General features: G+C 42.6%; 1 long non-coding RNA gene across 1 annotated transcript; it reads right to left on the reverse strand.

Annotated features, from left to right (window-relative positions):
• Positions 1-302: 302 nt before the first annotated feature.
• On the reverse strand, positions 303-8,678 carry LOC118990446 (uncharacterized). Its single transcript, XR_005067224.1, has 3 exons — positions 8,520-8,678; positions 7,807-7,944; positions 303-556 (listed from the first exon to the last, which is right to left on the reverse strand). It is a non-coding gene; the product is annotated as an uncharacterized LOC118990446 (long non-coding RNA).
• Positions 8,679-11,516: the final 2,838 nt, after the last annotated feature.

Here is an 11,516-nt window from a genome sequence, read left to right on the forward strand (position 1 = left end):
TCCATCAAAGTTTTGTGGACCAAATGGCTAAACCAAAAAAAGTTTAACCATCTCACGAGGAGAACTGAGAAGTGTTATTTGAACAAGCAGGGAGCTCTAAAAACAATTTTCTTCTTTTTGGAGTTGCCACCCTATGCTTTTAGGGCAGACAAAAGCAACATTTTAACCATGTATGTAGAAATCAGGTCTAAGTGAATTGAGCAAACGAATATGAAGTGTAAAGTCCCAGGAGAGGACCACCTCCATTGGTTTGGCTACCACATGACTGCTCCAAGGACCCAAAGGTGGAGGCTCATCGCTCTGTTTAAGAAAACCTGTTGAGATCCTTGCAACTTTCTCTTTTTGGACTAATTACCCAGTGAAGCAAGCAAAGTGGTTTACTTACGCCTTTTCATTGTACCAAGAAGAGCCTCATAGCTACAGGTCAAACATGCTTTAAGAAACGCAGTGCCCCTGTGTGAAACAGAGCTTTGGTTGTCGCACAGGCTGCACAGAGGTTGGAGTTGCACCTTGGTCCTCATCCCATCAACAGCACTTTGGAAACAACATAGGAGCCCTAGAACAAATTAGTGAGTCTTTAGGGTTATGCAAGAAATAGCATGCTTTTTGTCTCAGCCACGAAAACCATGTGTAAACATGAAGTGGCAGTGCATGCTGGAGCGAGCCTCCTGGAGGAATACTGATCTCAACAGTGAGGCAGTGAGTTGTTCCTAGCCTTTCGCACCCATACCCTACAGAAGCATGTTTACTTGGCAAGGTTCAGGGGAGGTAGCTAAAGAACTTGTTACTCGGAAAAAAACTTGGTGCTGATACTCTACTACGCCCGTAACCATACACTCACATACATAATATGGTGATGATTTTTTTCTTTCTGGTTCCAAAAATATTATATGTCTTATGCCTTTAAAAGGAGAAAACACACAGAAAACCAAAACCAGAATCAGGAGGTTTTTTCCTTGGCTCTGTTCACTTTGTAATATGTCATAAATAATTTCCCATATCATTAAATGTTCCTCTAAAGTGCACAGTCTAATGGAACAGTCTAATTTTAACAATTCTTATTTTGGAACATTTGGGTTAGTTCCAAATTTGCCATTATAAATTACACTTTGAGGAACATGCTTATATATAAATCTGTCTATATGTGCTTCTTTGAGATTCATTATTAAATGTGGTAATGCTGGGTCAAAATAATTTAAGTATTTTTAAAGACCAATAAATATGGTCAAATTCAGGCTGCCATTTTGATTTATGTACAAAAGGAAATGAAAATAAATAATTCAGTGGAGAATTTACTAGCAAGAGTTTAGCACGAAACGGCCAGGAGTTTGCTTTGATAAATCCCTCACTGTAAGGGCACTTGGTTGATATTTGTGACCACCAGGTGTCAGTCTACAACAGAGCAAACTCAACTCGACCTAGATGGGGAAAAGTGAAAGCCACTCTTAGCCTTACATACTTGGCTATCTTGTGTTTTCTTCAGGTTGCTTGGGAGATTGGGCCTTATCAAATAAACAAATGAATGAATGAATATTGTCAATTAGACCAAGGGCAAGGACACTGGAGGACCAGGTCTTTCATTAGACCTCAGGTTTAGGGCCACTAATCTGTTTTGCTTTAAATTTTTGTCAAATCTACTCACACTAGCCTCACAGCTGAATCTTTTCAATATCAAAGGTATTGGTTTCCTTGGAAGCAGCCAAACATTTTATGCCAGTGAACAACTAGCTCACAAAGAGACAAAGCCTCCTGGGCTAAAGATGCCTTTGAGTTCTTCTACTTAGTGTCACCAAATAAGGAAAAGTGGCCACTGTAAGACGACCCTCCACATTGACTGTGGACAGTCATCATTGTTTCTTCTGACTTTGTGGGTGCTTCCTTGCTTCCTCGGCTGCACACCGCAATGCATCTGGAGTTACCAAAGGTGTGGCAGATGCTTGGCACAGACAGAAAGCTTCTCTATGGGTAACACGGTGATGCCACTGCTGGTACCAGTCAAATGCACTTGGAGGTACTAGTCAGTGCACTGGTGCAGCTATCTGAGCAAAAGATGCAGAAAAAGAAAAACCGCAACAGTGCTCCACACTTGTGCCAATACTATTTAAATTAACTTTAGTCTAGAGGCTTTAGTCCAAACTATGCTAAGGAAATTGAAAGAATTTATGATCAATATGGGTCCCTTCATCATAAAAAAAAACATCAAAAATATGCACAATCAGCGGTCCACAATTTGAGGGCAAAGATACTAATATTTATTGAGTAATAAACCCTCCATATATGTAAAAGAGATGTTAAAAATAGGGAAAAGGAAAAATCCTGGATGAATATTCAAGTAATTAAATTGTACAACATGAGATATGCATTCAACTCAAGTATTTTAGTTGATATTTGGGTAATGAAATTTTTTCTGTCATTTCTGCAGGTGGAAGAAAAAAAAGTAAGTGTATCATCCCTTAGCCTACATTTATAGAAATGCAGTGAGTGTCCTGTTAAAGGAAAATTTCACCCTACTAACTAGGTCACATGTAGCTCAGTTCAGAGAAGAGGTGACAAACTGGACTCCATCTACGAGAGAGATGAGAAGCACAGAGTCTCAAAATCACTCCTTTCAGCAAAGAATGATTTTCCCTGAAGAAAAGATTTCGGTAACCATGAGATAGTTCTCTTCAAATATTGAATGATTGCCTTACGAAGAAAGGCAATGGAATCTATCACATCCTCTCAAGTTCGCAGAACGAGAATCAATAAGTGAGAGTCACAGGGAGATTGATTTAGAGACAAAGTTAGAGCTCACGGCTCTGCAGCCTGTGCTCTACAAATGGGTGTTGGTTAAAGAATGAGGCGGGGCCACACGCCTCATTCAGTTCACCTTTATCTTTGCACCAAGATGCCAGCTGTGTAGCAAGCCCTGCAACCACGTGTGAACAGCCCAGAAGGGGCATCATGACGGCAGTTCCTCAAATGGGTGCCTTCGGTTTGCTAAGCCTTGCACGTTCCCACAGGGAGTACCTGTTTCTGCTTGCCTCAAAGTCACACTGTGTTAAGGCCACGTTCAAAAATTACCCTGAGATTCGACCAACAAGAGAAGGGCTGCATGGGTTCAATGAGCTCATGAAAGTCTTTAAACAGCCTGAACAATCATGTTGGCAAGAATGTTATCTGGTTCGGGAACCCAGAAGGGAACTGATCCCTGAAAATCCTCCTAACTCTAAGATACACTTTCGTGAAAGGAAAAAAAAAACAGGACAGAAATGAACAAAAATTGTACATACAAGCTATTACATTCAAGTGGAGAGTTTCACAGTGAAGTTTCAAAGAAACAACTGTTGTCAGAGTACCATTAGCACACTGGCTTACATAAAGATACCTGGTCCCTAAGCCTAAGTAAGTAGACTTTCGGGGGTGAAGAAGAGGAAAGGGGGTTCATGCAGCTTTGGTGAATGAGGAGGAGGGACCATGCCCGAGTTAGGTAGAATCAGGATTTAAGAGGCAAAAATGGAAGAGGAAACCAAGTCACTTCCACATGTGAGTTTTTGGTACACCGGGAAGAGCCCTATGTATAGGAAAGGACCTCTTTAAACCACTGCTGGAAGCCCAAATTTCAATAATTGAAGCTTTAAAAAAGAAGACTACTTTCTTCACGCTGAAACTTTCTCTTTTTTTTGCACTTTCCTGGTTCTCCAACAGCTATTCTTGATCTCTTTCCCAGGCTCCTATTTCACTGGTCATCCCATCACACTGGCGTCTTACTCAGTTCCTCTTCTTCCTCCCCGAGCAATCCCTGGTAAACAAAACTGATCTCGAGTTGTTACTTCCCTTCGAATGGCAGTAACTTCTTAAAAATAAACTTCTACCACCTAGACTGGTAGAAACATATGTCTCCTGGGCTCCTCCCTTGCGATGTCCCACAGGCATGTAACACTCAGCAGGCCCCTTCAGGAAAGCACGCTGTCCTGCCCCAATGCTCCACTGTCAGTCCTGTGCCTCCCTCTGCAGTGACTACGTCCACTAAGGGCATCATATTCAGCCAACCGCTCAAAGCAGAAACACAGATCTGTTCTAATGTCCCTCCATCTTTCTCATGTACAATACTCATAATCACCAAGTTCCCACAATTCTATTTTCTAATGTATTGGATCCTCTTTACTTCTATCCTGCTGCCACTGTATTATCTCAAGCTTCATAGCTTCTAGCTCACACTGTACAACATCCCTCATTGTGGTGGTTTTAAAATGTGCTCACAAATTCTTCACACTCCTCCTTCCAGCAAATAAAGCCCAATTACGCTGCCTTCAAATGGAGACTGCACTTGGTGAGTCATGTCTAATGAAGACAATGGAAGTGACAGTGTGTGAGCAGGTCATTAAAGCCTCATTACTCTTTAGGAATAGTGTCTGTTAGGTCTCTGGTTTTAGAGGAAGTCAGTTAGCCTGACATGAAGTTCCTCAAACTTATCCTATGGACTGGTTGGTCCATAAGGCATGGGACTGAAGCCAAAGAGGCCAGTGGTTGGCGGGGACCTGAGGCCTCCTGACAGAGCCCGTACGAGTCTTGTCAGTAGTAGTTCCTCCAGCCTCAGTCAAGGTTTCAGATAACCACAGGCCCAGTCATATTTTCACTGCAGTCTCATGAAAGACTGAATTTGACTCACCCAATCACACTGCCCATGAATTTCTCTGGCTCACAAAAACTAAGTTTGGAGGGGTAATTTGCTACAATGCAATTGACAGTAAATACATGATCTATCTCCTAACACATCTAGATTCATCCACTTTTCTCTGTCTCGACAGACAGGCCCCTGGTCAAACCATAATCACCACTAAGGTGGCAGTGAGCCCTCAACTGCTCTCTCCATATTCACTTTTACCCCCTTATCCAATCTACTAATGTCTTAGTGATTATTTCAAAGCATAAATCTGATCTAATCTATTCCCTACTTATACTGAAGGTGGCTCCCCATTCCTCTTTATATGCAATTTGAAATGCTTAACCAGGTCCTGTATGACCTGGCTCTTACCTTCACCTCCAGCCCCCTCAGCTACCACTCTCCAACCTCAGAAGATGCCAGGTGTTTCCTCAGTCATGACTGTACTACTTTGCTAGGGTTGCTGTAACAAAGTACCACAGGTGGGGTGACCTGAACAACAGAATTTTATTTTCCCTCAATTCTGGAGACTAGAGGTCTAAGATCAAGGTGTCGACAAGGTTCTTTTCTGCAAGATTGTTTTCTCGTGTGGCCTCTCTCCTTGGCTTGCAGATGGCTGTCTTCTCCTAGTGTCCTCGTATAGTCTTTTCTCTGTTCATTCCTGCCCTGAGTGCGTGTCCAAATTACCTCTTATTATAAAGACACCAGGCAGATGAGATCAGGACTCACCCTGACTGCCTCGTTGTACTCAATCACTTCTTTAAATACCTGACCTCCAAATACAGTTGCATTCTGAAATACTGGAGGTTAGGGCTTCAACATGAAAATTTGGGAGGGGACAGTAAAAAATTCAGCCCGTAACAGTGACCTTCACTTTTCCTATCTCCTCTGCTGGAAATGGCGTTGCTATTGAAGTCAGAGGATAAGGACATGGAGTGCGTGGTGAGGGGAGAGGATGGCGAGAGGAAGACAGAGAAGAAACACCAACAGAAAGAGAAATGGAGATTAATAGACCTCAGGTAAATACTGCCTGACTCACAGTTTAGCTCAAAAGGCTATGTTTTAGCATAGGTAGTTTCTGCCTTCTGTTGCAGAAAAGGGTGTAAGAAAGAATATCACAATCTCATGAGCAAATGAAACTTTAGCACATGGAACATACAGGAAGAGCCTTTCCTACTGAGATGGGATTACAGCACAGACCATTAGCCTGAGAAAAGAAACACAAAATGCCACGCAAACTATGAAAATATATACTCTCGTTACCAGAATCAAAGTCAAATTGCCTTCGATGAAACAAGTCTGCTATAAATGAGGTAGGAAGATGGAAGAATTTCGCACACTTCCAACAAGGGAATCTAAGTGTAACTGGATGTTAACTAGATTTTAATACGTACACACATAAATGTGATTTAGAGGTATTTCTCACCTCTTATAAATTATTAGTATTCTAAAGAGAATGCCTGCTCAAGCATAAACAAAAACCAAGTCATTTTATTTACTAATCTTGAGCTACAAACACTACTCAGCTAATGAAAATAAATGTGTGTAAGTACAGAGTGAAAAGCCTGTCAGTGTAATCTCCCCAAACCTTCATCCCAAGCTTTCTCGGCTTGGCCTCTCGTGTGCTATGAGTGTTTTGAAGCATGCAGGGTGTAGTAACACAGATCTAATTTGATCATTTCCAACTGGCTGTCAATTGTACAAAAAGGTGCTACTTCACAGACTTGGTGGAGGTACTTGTAAATACAGTAGCCATCTATTTTGTCATTGTCAAACACAAATTAAAAACAGCTGCCTCTTTATGCCTTTCTGGAGAGTTTTCACAGTTGCCTCCATCTCCTTATAGTTTGAGGTGGTTTGAAATCAAATGAAGTATCTGGGCTATTTTATGGACTATCAAAGATACAGTGTGAGGTAGGAGATTACAGTAAAACGGAAGTAGAATTCCAGGAGTGAAACTTTGGCACAGCATGATAAGATCGTAAGTGTGCTCACAGACATAGATTTCTGCATTCAAGATAATAACTATTGAAGTAGAAGATATCAAAAACCTTTGAAGCCAGGCTCATATAGTATTAAAAGCCATAAACCCTGAAGTCAGCCATGGTGATGAATTGAAGACATAACATGGAAAGACCTAGGCCACAAAGAAAGACCAGGCGTGAGCAGCCTTGAGTGACACCAAGGAAGGCACTAGGATCTAAGGGTAGGAGCATCAGGGAAGGAAGGATTTTGCTCGAGTGATGAAAGTGCTGGTCTAGAAGGACTTATGACAGTCTGACAATTGATAAAATTTCAATACCACCTCCAGGCTTAAACATGGTAAATAGAATCCATTTAGTTCAAGAAAGCCACAGTGAAACAGTGACTTTGAACTTGGATAACACATATAAGGTCTGTCCAGAAGGTATCCAGACATGCAAATGAAAAATAGAGACATTTATTGAAGAAGATACAAGAAACATGTACAGAGGACAACGACACCTCAGTCCCCTTCAAAGTAGGCACCTTGGCACCTGACATAGTTCTTCCAGTATCTCTTCCACTGTTTAAAACACTCTGCAAAATTTTTTGTTGGAATAACCAGCCCTGTTATATTTTCCTGAATCTCATCAACACTCTGAGATCTCTTCCCTTTCAAAGGTTATTTCAGTTCTTGGAAAAGCCAGAAGTCCCACGGTGCCAAATCTGGGCTGTAGAGGGGCTGAGTCACCTGGGTGATTTCGTGTTCCACCAAAAATCTCTGCATGAGACAAGGTGCATGAGCAGGCGTATTGGGATGAAGCTGCCGATCACCAGTTGCCCATAGCTGTGGCCTTCTGAACCATACAAACAGTTTCTGCAGAGAAATGTCCAAGTTAACACAAAATTCATTGCTCCATTATCTCAGTAATTGTGAATGTGACAGCCACACTGTACACACGCTCAATCAGCACCGTCTACTGCCCCCAGTGACTAGTACAATGAAGTTGTCACTGTTCACATATGCGCATTCCAGTCCACTCTCCTTGATGGCCAGGTTACATCAATACCAAGCAAACTGTTCTTATTCTACTAACAATGGCTGGAATTTTCCCAGACAGGCCTTGTACGCCTCAATATACTAATACCTGAGTTATTCAAATAAGTAATGTCAAATAAAATTTACAAGCTTAAATTACCTGAGTGAGTCTCAAATTTGGAAGGGATTTGGTAGCAATTTGGTTCAATCTCACACCAGTACGAGGGCATTATCATCATTGAGTTTTCATCCCAGGTTGAAGGTACATCCCTGGCCTAAGGTTTTCTTGATTAAGTGACTGCATATGAGAGAACAGAGTGAGATAAAGAATAGTTGATAACACATTGTTCCAGATACATTGATTGCACAGATTATTTTTTTTAAAACATCCAATTTAAACTCTCATGTTCTCCTTCATATTCCAGTACAAAGGCTCTTTCTTTGGAAAGTGGAAAGAAAAAATGTCATATATATCAGAAAGAATGTCATATATCTCAGAAAGAATGTCTCAGGAAATATTAGGGTATCAGAGAGCATTCCACAATTTCCCAAAGACAGTAATCAATGTACATTTACTACACATCACTTCACTCTTTGATTTTTCGAAATACTACCGCTGTCCCTCAGGAGAAAAAGAGAACAGCACACTTGCAGAGAGGCATGCTACCTTGAGGTGCTCCCCGGCCTTCCGGAAATCTGTCAGACCCAGAGCCGTAACGCGAATAACACTTTCACGTTCTCTGCACTGGGGAAAGCTACTGACTTATAATAAAGTCTGACTGAACAAAGCACATTACTATCCTTCCCCCCTCCCTCTTCTATGTGAAACAAGCGGGGGGGACTTAAAAGCAAAGTGATCTGAGAAGTACTCACTGCTGGCAGGAGAAGCCTCTCTAGACCTGGCAGGTTGTCACCTTGACATCTACCGCCCGATGAGCACCAAGCTCGCTGTATTTCGCAAAAGGCTGGGCTGGGTGTGATGGACGTCTCTGGCTATTAGCTGGCTGGCTTATTAACATAGGTCTTCATTTCAACTGGATATTTTGCAGAAGAACAAATAAGGTCTTAGGTAGGGGAATGCAAATTATATTATGAAGAAGAATACCTGAGACTGTGAATGCCTTATTCTTTATTAAGTGGGAAATGCTCCCCATGAAGGACTCCCAGAAATAACTGAGTTTGAAGCACAGAGGGTCTATGTGAGAAGTCAGATAACTCTGTTAACAGACAGTGACCAGTCCCCGCCAAAGATGTAGTTCATTTTTCTAGAGTCAAAAAATCTAATTATCCTTGAAATATATGGCACTTAAATGAGGTACAGCAGCTGAGGGGTTTTTTTTTAAGTACAACTTCCTTACAACTTTTCTATACCTGGCCTTCATTTACCAGCCCCAATTTTCACAGCAAATGGAAATACTTAATGGTATTATTTCAAGATAAATGAATTCTTGTGGTTTGCTGCTCAAGCTCTTTTGGTTTATTTCTCTTCAGTCCAGGTTTTCTCCCTCCCTCACTCCCAGGCGGCATCTGGATGGGGAAGTTCATGTTGCATCCCAGCAGCAGTTAGGAGGTAGGTGGGGCACGTTTGGTCTGTGTGCTCTCCACTGTCCTGTTAAAGAAAAACTTACTCTGTCACTTGGTAGAAGTTAAGAAAAAATTTACTCAATACTGTTGTAATAGGGGCTTTCAATAGGGGAGAGAGATCAGGCTCAGCTCTGAACCCAGCAAGGCCATGTGGAGATTTATAGCCAAGGCCAGGGTTGGGGGGTAGTGGTCTATGGATGGAAAATTACTATGGGCAGACATCAAGGGTAGGGGATTCTTGCTAAATGTACCTAAAAGGATTCTTACTAAAGGCAGGCCAAGGACTTACACTTCAAAGGTGGAAGATGAGGCACTTAGTCAGGGATCATGGGTCAGGGGATGACTTGGCAGGGGTCTATGCTAAGACTGTGCTGGGAAGGCCCAAAACAGTTCAGGACCAAGGTCAAGGCCAAGTCAAAAAGAGGGTTCAAAGAAGCCTGACTCCAGATTGATCAAGGGGAGTCTTTGTCATTCCTTGCCAACCTCCACTGAGCCTAGTTTATCCCGACTGGTCTTAGGCCTCAGTCACTGTCCTCTCATCACACGCTGCTGGGACCCTGGGCCCACTGACCCTCCACTTCTCAGTCCAGTGGTTCTGTCTGGCTAATTTTACCACCGAAGTCTTTCTTTGTTAGCCACCTCTGCACCTCCTCGGGGCTCAGGGTCTCCAATCTGCATTTCCACATCACATTGGGGTGCTCAGGACCCTGTAGGATGCCTTCAAATCATCCGCCCAGACATCTCCTGTAGCAGCTGGCACTCAAATATGTACGAGTTTGGGGGCTTATCTTTAGGACTATTCCTCTCTTTGACTACTTTTTGAAAAGCAAGAAATTGTCCCTTTTATTCAAAAAACCCCTATAATTTACCAAGGGCTTTCACTCATGTAGGCTAATAATGAAGGAAGGAACAATTCCAAATCCGCCAAACTTTACCTCAGATCTGGGGAGAACTACTGCAAAAGCCCATGATGTGATCTGAATAGAGAGAAGAAGGAAAGGAGAAAGAGAACGATACCTTCTTCTCTTACGGAATTTTTTTTCAGTTGATGACATTATCGTCCAGGACTAGCAGACATTCCACATGCATAGGATGCTTCTGAGTTAAATTCTACTGATTCTTCTTTTAATGTATGGGGTATATAATGGTGCTTGATTTTAAACCAGGATGTCATTTTCTGAAGGTAATATCCTGTCTCTAGAGTTGCAGTGTATCACGGTTGGGCAAGGACTGGCAGAGATCTGAAGTGGAAAGAGTACTTGTCAAGATATCCCGAGGTCTGGGGTTCGTCTTAGCCCTGTCGCTGAAGAGCTGGGTCACTTTAGCCAAATTATTTACCTCTTTCAACCCTGGTTGCAACACCTGCCAAATGACAGAGCTCTGAGTATGTGAGCTTCTTTTTTGTTAGGATACTCGATGACCCTGGAAACCAGGTTCCCAGCTCCAGGCTGAAACCCCATGGACATGGTCAGGAACATGTCTGGGCTCGTTCGGCAGAATTCTGTGGCAGCCAGCCTGCTGGGCTTGGCCCGGGAACCGAGCTTGCTTCCTGGGAGAATGTGTCCCTAAGGAAGAAGCCAGACTCCAGAAGCCCAATAGAAAACAGAGCCGTGGTTGACAGAAGACAGGTTATTTTGAATGCGTAACAGTGTTTGTCAATTCTTATTTGTCTCCAAACTCCTTAGGTTTGATGAAGAGCAAATGCATTAATTAACAATAAATTATTAAAAACTGAAAGACTAGGTTTACTTTTTAAAAATCTAAAAAATATATAGGGTGACATTTCTAACAAACCGTCACAAAAAAGGACTGGGCATTTCTTTACTTTGCCAGAGCCAGCGCAGAATCCTGGCACTTAGAGGCCACCAGTGTTTTAACACGGGCACTTGAAAGAAGCACAGCTGCACACGGAGAGGGCAGGGTGCCCACAGAGCCAGAGTTGCTCCAGGTAGGATACCTGGTAATCCCCGGCATGGGGGCCCAGCACTTGGCATTTCCTGAGCTGGGCACAGTCGTTCATGAGCTGTTACCAGGTATTTGCACGGATTCCCATTAACCTCTGAAAGACTGATAGAGGCTGGAGGGCCCGAGTGAGCACAAGCGTAGTGCAGAAATATCGCTCTTGATTGCACAATATGCATCTGCCCTTCTTCAAGTAAGAGCAACCTAACTTTTCTTCAGGAAAGCACCCCTACTTCACTCAGCCTTTGTGGTTTGGAAGTACCTCACCCATTTCCCAGCTCTGGGGGTGGGCATGGGTTCCAGGAAACATTAATTGATACATTC

Source organism: Sturnira hondurensis, unplaced genomic scaffold (genome assembly GCF_014824575.4).
Source record: "Sturnira hondurensis isolate 20B ecotype Veracruz unplaced genomic scaffold, ASM1482457v3 Scaffold0007036, whole genome shotgun sequence".
Classification (NCBI taxonomy): domain Eukaryota; kingdom Metazoa; phylum Chordata; class Mammalia; order Chiroptera; family Phyllostomidae; genus Sturnira; species Sturnira hondurensis.